The sequence below is a fragment of the Sphaeramia orbicularis genome, chromosome 22 (genome assembly GCF_902148855.1).
Source record: "Sphaeramia orbicularis chromosome 22, fSphaOr1.1, whole genome shotgun sequence".
NCBI classification, from domain to species: Eukaryota; Metazoa; Chordata; class Actinopteri; order Kurtiformes; family Apogonidae; genus Sphaeramia; species Sphaeramia orbicularis.
Genome location: NC_043978.1, coordinates 43,772,877 through 43,783,773, shown reverse-complemented (window position 1 = coordinate 43,783,773; position 10,897 = coordinate 43,772,877). Strand labels below are relative to the sequence as shown.

Below are 10,897 nucleotides of genomic sequence, written 5' to 3'. Positions count from 1 at the left end.
TTATATTTATTATGATATATGTTCATCTTATGTCTTTAGGGTTTATTTTGTTCACACAGTGAGATAAACTAGTGACAACTATACACAGTCAACATTTCCTTTTTGTTATGGTTTTTACTCTTTTTCATCTGATCTTGTTCAGTTTCTCACATTTTTGCCTCATTTTATTTTTTGTTTTTTGGTCTTGTGTCTTTTACTTCTTTTTCATGTTGTTGCATGTATTACTTCATTTTCATCTCATTGTATATTTTACATGTTGTTTCCGACTTCTTTTTTTTAAATTTATTTTCTTTTTGTTGCATCTTTTACTTCTTTTTCATCTTGTCTATTTCAGTCTTTTACATCGTTTTTGTCTCATTTCATCTTTTATATCTGTCTCTTTGGGTCTATGTGTCTTTGTGTTATGTTTTAGTTTGTCTTCCTTCATCTTTTATTTAGTTTTTTTTGTCTTGTGTAGTTTCATAATTTCTTTTACATCAATTTCAATTCTTTGTTTTTGGCTCATTTCATTTTTATATTTTCATTGTTACATCCTTTAAGTTGTTATGCCATATATTTTGTCATATTTGTGTGGTTTTTCCTTCTTTAGTTTTCTTTAATTTAGTTCATTCATACAGCCTTAAACATTTATCTTGATAATTATCAATACCAATATTACCAATACTGATACTGATGACTTCCACATGAATTTTTCTCTATATGTAATTTCATTTAAGTGATTTATCATTAATATTATCCACTGCATTTGCATTTTTCAGTGAAAATCAGGTATTTTCCTATATTTAATTCAGTAATTATAGCTGATGTTCATAAAAGGTTATTATATTAGAGCAACTGTGCATTTTGCTTCATTTTCATCTTGTTGCATCTTTTATGTTCTTTTCAGCTTGTGTCTTTTACATAGTTTTCCTCTTATTACGTTTTTTAAGCTTTCATCTTTGACTCTGCATTTGCATTTTTTCAGTGAAAAGCAGGTATTTTCCCATATTTAAATCATTAATCATGTAGATGTTTATAAAAGCTCAGAGTAAAGCCGATGGTTATTATGTTATTATTAGAACAGACAAAACTGAAGAAAAAGAAACTTTTGCAGCAAAAAAACCCAATTATCTCCAACCACTGACTTTAGTTAAACTGCATGGTCTTTATTGGTGAATCAGTGTTGTGCAAGACATTCACTACAAAGCCTCTGAATGTCCAAATGGGTCATATCTGATAACAATGAGAAACTGCATTTTACCTGAATGACTTCATAGTATTGATAGGATTAGTGGATCAAAAGTTATTAAGAGAAGGATAGATAGATAGATAGATAGATAGATAGATAGATAGATAGATAGATAGATAGATAGATAGATAGATAGATAGATAGATAGATAGATAGATAGATAGATAGATAGATAGATAGATAGATAGATAGATAGATAACTATTGTCTGTTCCAAGTAAAAACAGAAATCCATCTTTTAATTCACCTTGTAAGAGAAAGTTTAAAAACCACACTCTGGCAAAACACCCCAACACAATCAAAAGCACAATACAATGGATAAGATAAGGTAAGATAAGATAAGATAAGATAAGATAAGATAAGATAAGATAAGATAAGATAAGATAAGATAAGATAAGAAAGACTTTGATCCCACCAAGCACAAATTTCACACTTAACAGCAGCAACATACAACCCACAAGTGCACAGAAAAAGACAGGTAGGAAAAAAATAAACAAACAACAAGTGAGAAATGAAGTATAAAAGAAAATGAAAATTTTTTTTTTAATTTTTTTTATTTTATAAATATTTATATAAATAGAGAATTTGAATTGAACATTTTAAAAATGTAAATAGTATTAAAGATTTCAGATCAGTAGATGCTTTTGATCACTAGTAGATGTTCATGCTCATCTTGCTTCTCATTACCCAGCTCTACCTCAGGTTATTGGTTGCTTCAGTATTTATGGGTTGCAATGAAAACATGAAGGAGATCATGACTTATTAATGAACTGGGGCTGGTAGTGTTATGACTTTTGATTGCAATCATCCTCCCCTCACCTCCAACACAAACACACACACGCACGCAGGCAGACAGACAGACAGACAGACAGACAGAGTGCGGTAGCTTTAAGAGGGGAGGCGTGGTGCTGCTGTTTTGACCGACTTGTCAGTCCCTTCACTCTCCACTATCATTCAGCTGAATGAGCAGGCTCGTACAGCCAACACACACATACACACACACACAGATACACACGCACACACAGACACACACTGGGCTCATCGGCTGTGTTTATCCGGACCCGTCGCCACACTCACCTCTTTCACATCCACCTGGTGACAACGACAGCGGATTATTATTATCGAGCGGCGATTGTTTCTCGGACACAAATCTGAAAGGTAAGTTTGGACAAATTCAGTGTAAAAACGAGTCTGTGTTCAGCGGTGGTACCTGGTGCATCCCCAGGGTTAGACCCTCTGACTGGGCTGGAGGTGGTTCGGTGGGAAATCACGATTAATGGGAATGGCAGTGATGGAGATCGGGGGATTTTCTTTCTTCCTTTTTTTTTTTTTTTTTTTTTTGCTGTATGCTGTGCTTGCTCATACTGCTTTTAGAAATCACACCCTGGTTTAAGGTGGAAATGTGTCTCACCTCGCTGCTGCTGCTTTTTTTTTTTCTATTCAACATCTAACACCTGATCTGAAGCCTGTCTCTAAGATCAGTCAAACATGATCACATTTATTAGCTGTTTTTTTTTTTTTGTTTTTTTTTTTTTGAAACCAATGCGTTATGGCACATTATTGACCGCCATTACCCTACATTCATATTGGTTAATTTAAATGCAGTTTTTGCGCATGACAGCCACCCTGAACATGTGATCTTATGCAGTCTTTTCCTTCATTACTGCTCTTATCACTATGGTTGTCAGATATTTAATTCAACATGTGTCATAATGATGGATGGCACTAAGTGTTGGAAAGATGCGTAATGCCTTTGACCTCGATATTAGGCGGCTGATCGTTCAGTGGGCTCCACACACAGTCATTTCTATTCCTGTGAGGGTCTGAAGAGGGCGCTGCGTCCCCTCAGCTGCCCTGTCATCACAAGGCCCACGCTGCAAAAAGTGTCTCTGTAAATATTAATGCTTATCTATCCCTGCAAACAGTTTCAAAACAAATAAATGATTTTAACCAGTGGAATAAGACATCTCTTACACGTCCTAGAGTTTTGCTTGTATTTTTGCCTCAAAATTCTGCAAATCTGAGTGTTTAGTTTTCTAACTAGTTTATTGTGATTGATATTTCTTATAGTGGGAGGTAATTCCTATCCTCTTGAGTTCAATTTGGCTGCAGTAACTTTTCAGGTTGAATTTAACATGCACACATCAGCAAGTGATGTTTCAGTGTTTTTGTATCAGCCAAGAAAAGTGGCATTAAAATATCAGAAATTAATCTTCTCAAGTAAAAGCTTGTATTTTTTAACATAAGTCCACCTAAAGCTGTTGCTTGTCAAAGTTATTATAGTGAATCTAGGTTTTGCTCAGTGAAAACCATGAAAAATTCATTAATTGTAAAATTAAGATCAGCGCATTCCTTCTCAACAAAAATGCAACCTATTTGTTGTAACGAATCCACTGGTGCTTCACTGTATTTGAATTATTTTTATTTCTTAACTAATAATGCATAATGGCAACCCTTGCAAGCTTTTTTTGGTATTGTTTTTTAATGATATTACAAGTGTACAGTGTATTGTTCACCCTCAAGGACCAAACCAGCCACTGGTGACCAAAAGCATCAACTAACTAACTTTTGAACAACTAATCCAATCAATACACTGAAATAATTAATGTAAAATACAGTTACTGAGCTTATCACTGGCAGGAGATCCCTCTTATTTGGATGTTCAGAGACTCTTTAATGAACATGGAAACAGAATAATTTCCTCCGACATTATGACTCATCAATAAAACCCATATAGTTGGATGGCAGGGGTTGTATATGATTGGTTTTATGTTCATTTAATGATATATTTTGCTAAAAAAAGTTAAAAAGATAAAATAAACCTTGATTTTATTCTAAGCTTTTGTAAACATCCACATAATCAGTAAATTAAATGCAGGAGAAATTGAGATAAATCACTAAGGAAAGGTTAAAGTTAGAAAAAAATAATTAGGAAAATAGATCTAGATCTTTAAGGGTTAATTATTTGTGAATCATGCTTTTTTCTGAGTTCATGTAGAGAGAAAGAAAGTGATTCAGATTGTGAATCATCAATAATACACAATGGACATAAACTACCATTAGTTTTTTGAAGAGCTACTTTTTGTGTTCCATATCAGGAGAATACAATTAAATGCCTGTACTCTTGGGGTGTCCATGACTCTTAAAGCCCACGTTGCCAGCCAGTTTACACGATGGGGAGGCATCAAGAGCTATTTAATCTAACTGAACATCTGGCAGTAATGCAACGTTGGGACCTCTTGGCCAGTTGTCGAGGCTTTACAAGCACAGTGCCATGCTAAGCACAAAATCATCCCCTTCTCCTCACCCACACAGTTTGCCTAAGGAGTACTTAGCATCTGCTCCATTCCTCCTACTGGATCAAGATTGGAGCACCAAGTAAAGCCACAGTGATCCTTCACAGTTTGGACCTGATTCAGAGAAATTAAAAACAGAAGAAAAAATAAAAACAAAAAATGCATGATCGTGGATTAGAATGGATTATGATATAGAAATGACATTTTAATCATGCTAACCCATTTGGAATAAGTAGCTTGCAGGATTTGTCCATGTAAGGCCGTTGAAGGAATTTTTGTAACAATATGTAATTCACTCAGTGTACAGACAGAAATAGTCTGACCACTGAACCCCACAGACTTCTGTTAATGGATGTCAGCGATGGATGGATTTATTGAAAAGCCATGCACTATAGTGGGCTGTATATCTCTAAGCAAAGCTGCAATCCACTGAGCTTTTAATACGCTGTAAGCTTTCCCACAGGTTCAGCTACAAATATGTAAAATATCCCCCAGAAAACAGGAATGTATTTGTCTGTTTACTCTCAAGTTAGACAAGAGCAGCTGTCCCAGCAATTTGGCCGGAGTATTTTTAGGTCCAATGTTTTGGTTATCGCACATAATCCTTGTCCACCTACCTGTGTGTTTTCAGAGGGGTGGGAGGGAAGAAAAATAGGCCTGACATCCAAGAGTAACAAGGCCACTGGGCTGAGGTGTTCTGCTTCTGGCAGTGCCCCTGCTGACAGAGCACAGAGTAGAGGCCTGTTGGTTGTGTCTGTGGGTGGAACGATGACTGGAAGCTTTGCTCAGCACAGGGTGGATGTGTGTTTGTTAACCAGGTATCAGGGTGGTCACACATGGCTGTGGTGGTGGGTGTCCGGTCTCAGCCTCTCTGCCATGGGGAGAGGGCAGCCAGGCAAAACGTAAGCCTGTTGTTTATGAGTAGTTGCTGAGGTCGGGGTCCTCTTTTGTTTTAACTCTGTATAAATGTGCCATTATAAGTTTAGATTCCTGTGTGGTGGACTACACAGGGTAGGAAGTGTGAACGGCTGGAGGATGTGGCTCATTTTCCTCTAGATCTCTGGAGGTTTTGTGCTGACTTTGTGCTCGAAACTGCACTTAAACCTCTATGTGCAGCACATGCACCTTTACAGTTCATGAACTATTAAGTTGACAGCTTCGTCCTCATCTTGCCTTGCATCCTAAAGGTTTGCCAGCAGCCGGCTTTTCCTCTCTTTCTTTACCCTTCACTCATTGCAAACACACTTAAGTGGCCACAGCACACACATACGGCCCCGTGCCAGTCCCTGTTCCAGCTCCCTCTCTTCTTTGTGCACTGGACAGGCAGGCAGCGTGCCGGCTTACTGTATCGGCGGACAGTTTCTGGCGCTCAGCAAAGAAGTCTGGGAGTAATTAGCTGTGAGGGTATAATCCTACACCAGACACAGTGTTGCGTAGTTTAAAGTACAGTGCCCAGTAGCCCCCTCCCCATCCTCACAGTCCTATGTCACTAGTGGCTGTGACCCCCTCCTCATCCACACAAATACATGGCCACCTCTGCTACTTCACTAGCATGTTCTTTTATTTGTGACAAAAAGTGAAACTGGTTTGGGTCGCAGATTTGTTTGTGCAGCAGGAGGCGACCATATTTACACCACGAATTACACATGCATAGTCTGCACACAGTGTACAGTGCCAAATCAGTGAAGAGGAGGTTTTAAAATAGCTCCCCGTCTGTATTGTAACATTAACAGAAGATTTCACACCTGCCAGACTCTAAAATATACTGTAAAGGACAAATTGCAGAGGAAAGTTTCCAGTACATGAATGCACCAGGCATTTATTAGGGATTCTTGATTAAACACAGATTTGGAGACATTTATTTGACGTTGAAGTAAAACTCTTTCTAAAGCTTTATGTATTTAGTTTGAACAAGCATGACATTTTATATTTTTCTTTGCCTCAAGTCATGTCTGATCTAGAACGGGTCCTGGACATGGGTGCTTAGTGTGCAGGGCTTGCTGATGGGTGGCTGCAACAGGCTTTGGTCTGTTTCTCTCATACAGTAGTGAGGCTGTTCTGTGCTGTGGAGGAAGAGGAATTGCAGTGTGGCAGGAATGCACCTGTATGCCAAAGACACTTGGCACCAGTTCAGTTCAGCCAACTGTGAAGCCATGATATGATCTTAATGTACATTTGAAGGGACCTCATGTCAGATAATCAGCATTTTCTCTTCCTCTTCATACCAAGCCTGTTCTTGTAAATGGGTTGTCTGGGTTACGTTATGCAACTGTTTGCTTGGGAAAACCAGGTTCCAAGGGTTGCAGGTTGTATCTGTTGTCTTTGAGAAGGATGACACCTTTACCAATGGGATGTGTTGTCATTTTCTGCTTCCTCCTCAGTACAGTCTGGTTTCTTCTCAGTCCACCTCACACACTCACTCAGTCTTAATGTAAAAAAATAGATCATGTGTTGATTACAATCTCAAAAATCCAAACCAGTTTTTTAAAAGGGAAGTTCTGTTCTTGCAGTTTTGCACAATGTGTCATTGTTAGATTGGTGTTTGTACACTCATGCCGCTGTAATGTTATTAGAAACAGTAGCTTGCTGCCTTGACTACCTGATTAGACTTGCATGTTTCCACCAGTGGTATAAATTAGAGGCAATTTTATTCTCAGTTTCACCATCCATTGTTTTGATCCTCTTGACCACAAAAGAGGTCGTATTTTGCATTAAGTGTGCATTATGGCTGGATGATTGGTTCCTCAATCATATCAGAGCTAAACACACAGGAGCAGGTGTTTGTGTATGATTGCCTCTTTAATGTCTTGAGGAATTATTTCTCCATCAGTAGGAATGATTTAGCACTAAGGGTAATGGAGGTTGAGAATATCCTAATATGTCTTCACTTCCTGACAGTTCCCTCCCCCTCCATCTCCATCTCAACCTCCATCCTTTTTACCCTCTACCCTTATTCACCCTCTCAGACAACTAACCCACTGAAATGGTTGTTTCGGTCCCCTGTCTCCACGTAGTCACAGGCAATTAGCTCCCGTCAAAATAGACTGCAGGACAGAGGGTGGAGACTTGGGCATCCAAACCCCCTTACTCCTGGCCCATGTGCCTGGCTAATATTACCCCGAGCTACTGAGAAAGGGCACGATAGGTTTTGTCAGTAGATGGAAGGGAGAGCAGGGAAGGGGGGTCCACTTGGGACCTGTGCGCGTGCTACCTCACTGAGCACAAAGCAGGCCTTTCACTTGGGATCTGGAGCACATATGGAATCGTTTATCGAACCTCCAGTGCGTCAGCCCCTCGAATTCTCTTGACTGCAGGTTTCCCCTCACCTCCACGTCTCGGATTCACTTTGCCTCCGAAATGAGCTTGAAAAAGCCACACCTGGAGATGTTCCCCATCGTCCCCTGCTCCTTTGAACCTCTTAAACTCGTAATTCCAACATTACCTGACTCATTAAAGCACTGTTTCTTTTAAGTTCTTAGAAGTTGTGGTTTCAGTTTAAGGTCATACAGTGGATTGTTGTGACTCTGCTTTACAACTGCAAATCAGCACCAAATCAGATTTATCCAGATCGTAATGCCTACACTCACTGACTTTTTGTGACAGTTACATCCCTTTTATTTTGTGCTTTAAGGTCATGTGATGTCAAGGTCTGCATTCCTGCTTCCTTGAATGAATCAGTGTTCACAGAAGTTATAGGAACTCTATTTTAACAGTAACACAATGCCAGCGTGACATCACCTCGAAGGACTGGCTTCTAAACTGCACAGCTGGGTGCAGATAACAGAGTAGCTTGGATGTTTATTTTTTCCCCTTCTACATTCCAGCCTCTTATTTATAATGGCTATGATATCCAGCTCGGGGGGTTACTTCTATAAAAGGAAGTTCGAAGACTTTTTGCAGACCCACTTGCAAGGAGGCTTGCATGCCACATTCTCTCAAGATGTAACCTTTAGATTTCCAGTGGAAGGAGCTCCATCATCAAATGGTGAAATATAGCGTGGGTGGTGATGGTTAGGTGACAAAAGTGAAAAACTGACTCCAAACTGGGCTCAATCCAAATGCTTTTGTTCAAAAATCTTATCATGAAAAAAACAGTTCATATCAGTTAATACCAATACTTATCATCATAACTGTCAGGTCATTATTTCTTTCAGTTTTACAGGGTGATTTATAGTCTTGAGTCAAAGTACAAGAAAACAGATGTTTATTTGCGGTTTTAAAGTATTTGCTATGGCCAGAGCATGAGTAACACAGAACATTTCAGCAATCTAGAAGTACAGCATTCAAAACAATTCACTTGTATTAAGTTAAAATAATGAAATGTTCATTCAGCATCAAAATTTGCAGTGAAAATAACTAAAACAGCATTTTGTGTCTCCTAGTCGTTTTATCACCCAGCCCTACAGCCACAGGAGCATCTTCAAAGGACTTGATCCTGATGTTTGAGGATTTTTAATTTCTCCTCCCTCAAAAGGCCTCTCCTTGTATCAGAGATCAAACCTTTTGTGTTGATAGACTCCCCAGAACTGTGGTGAAAGCTGACCTTTGACCTGTGACCTTGCCCAACTGCTTGGCTGGCCCTCCAGGAAATAGATTGTGTTTTTAAAGAGCTTGCCATTATGTGCTTAAGATTTAATTATCTTGACATGCTGGGTTGGGCAGCTCAAGGCATTCAATATTGAAGCCCATAGCCTTTTGGATTTGTTTTAATGACAAAGTTCTCCTTGTTCGGCTTCAACCTGAGATCTTTTTCTGCTTGATTTGCCCCCGACAAACCATTTGGCCTGGGTTTTTTTGTAGAATTTTTATCTTGCATTGTTAGTTTCCCAGGATCAAAATGTCCCTAAATTAGCCTAAACTGCTCAACACTAACAATCCAGATGTCCTCAGTGGCCTGACACCCCATTAATGCCTAGCAGATGGTATTTGTAGCAGTAGATTGTGTTGAAAACAGATTACCTTAATGAGGTCATTTACCAATGAACTGTGCGGGTTTGGCCAAATCATCTGGTGGAGGCCCATACTAGCCCTGTGGGTTTATGAAATTTACTTAAGGTTATTCACAGGTTAAACATCCCTAGGAGAATGTAGAGTTTTTACTCAGACCATTGGATATCCATAGCATCCATAGCATGCATTAAATATGAGGGGCCTCTTCACAAGAGATATGGCATGTATATGCTTCTTTGGGTTGTGTTATTGTAACTATCAGATTGTCCTCCTCTTTTCCTCCTTCTCTCCCTCCCTCCCTCTTTCTCCTTGGTGGACAGGGGTCTTTCCCTCTGCCCTGTGTGGCTCTGTTTGTGTGTTTGATTGTGGGAAAATTTCTCAACTGTCCGTGAGAGTCCCCCGCTCTCTGGACTGGCTTTTTTCCCTTGGGGTCCTCCAGGCTCGGAGGGGCTGTGGGCCCCCTCTGCTCCCAACAACCCCCCTAGTGGTAGCATGTAGTCCTTAAATCCTGCCGTTTGAGTAGCAAACCACTTGTCAAAACCATTTCAATGACCAGTCCTCTCTGCTCCATTATATATTTTATCTTCTTCAGTATAGTGATGAATAGCTTGGCAAACAACTCCCACCGATAAATTACATCAGATGAAGGGTGAGATTGAGACATGTATCTTGATGTGACAGGTTCTGAGCAGGGGCCAGGCTTTGGCAGGTTTACCTTGGCTCCAGTTGCAGAATATGTCTTAAAATGTTGAACCTGAGATGGATACCATTTATAGCTTTCAGTTTTGTTAATGAAACTTGTTGTGACTCATGTAGAGTAAAAGCCATTCAGATAAAGGAATTACATCATTAAACACAGTTTGTGGCCCAGTGTAGTTGGACTTTGCTTCATGCACTTATGTCACACTGACACGCTCATTTACTTTGACATAGTTTCGTTTTCACATCACGGCTTTCCCCTGAAATACAGGTTTTGGATTTTTCTTATGAAGCTCGTCAGTGTCTTTTTGTGATTAGTGATGTTTATCCCTCACTGGTTTGTTGGGGATTTTCCTTTGTACTGACCAAAGACTAAATAACCTGTAATTCTTTTCCAAAGATTAGACGCTGTCGGATTATGTTGCCTCCCACCTCTATCTTAAATTCAATTTAAGCAGCTGTAATTCACTTTACTGGTGTGACAAATACGTTTTATGGACGTGATCTAAGCCTGGAGCCTCTTAACAAGATTTAAGAAGTGGATGCATCCCTTTCACCCATATTGTTTTCCACTCTGGTCCATCATATATTCTTATTTTGTCCTCACCTGCAGGGTTTGGAAACCGTGAGACCGTTAATTATTGGACCTGAGGCAGAAAAAAGGTTCAAACATTCAGACAAAACCTCCCCACTGACCTCACTTTGTTTGAAATTAAAGGCCATTA

At 39.4% G+C, this 10,897-nt stretch overlaps 1 protein-coding gene across 1 annotated transcript in view; it reads left to right on the top strand.

Moving 5' to 3' along the window:
- The first annotated feature begins 2,170 nt into the window (after positions 1 to 2,170).
- Positions 2,171 to 10,897, top strand: part of daam2 (dishevelled associated activator of morphogenesis 2) — a 135,531-nt gene continuing 126,804 nt past the window's right edge. The window contains exon 1 of the mRNA XM_030127317.1: positions 2,171 to 2,385. The gene's annotated coding sequence lies outside the window, so the exon portion shown is untranslated. The remainder of the gene's footprint in view (positions 2,386 to 10,897) is intronic.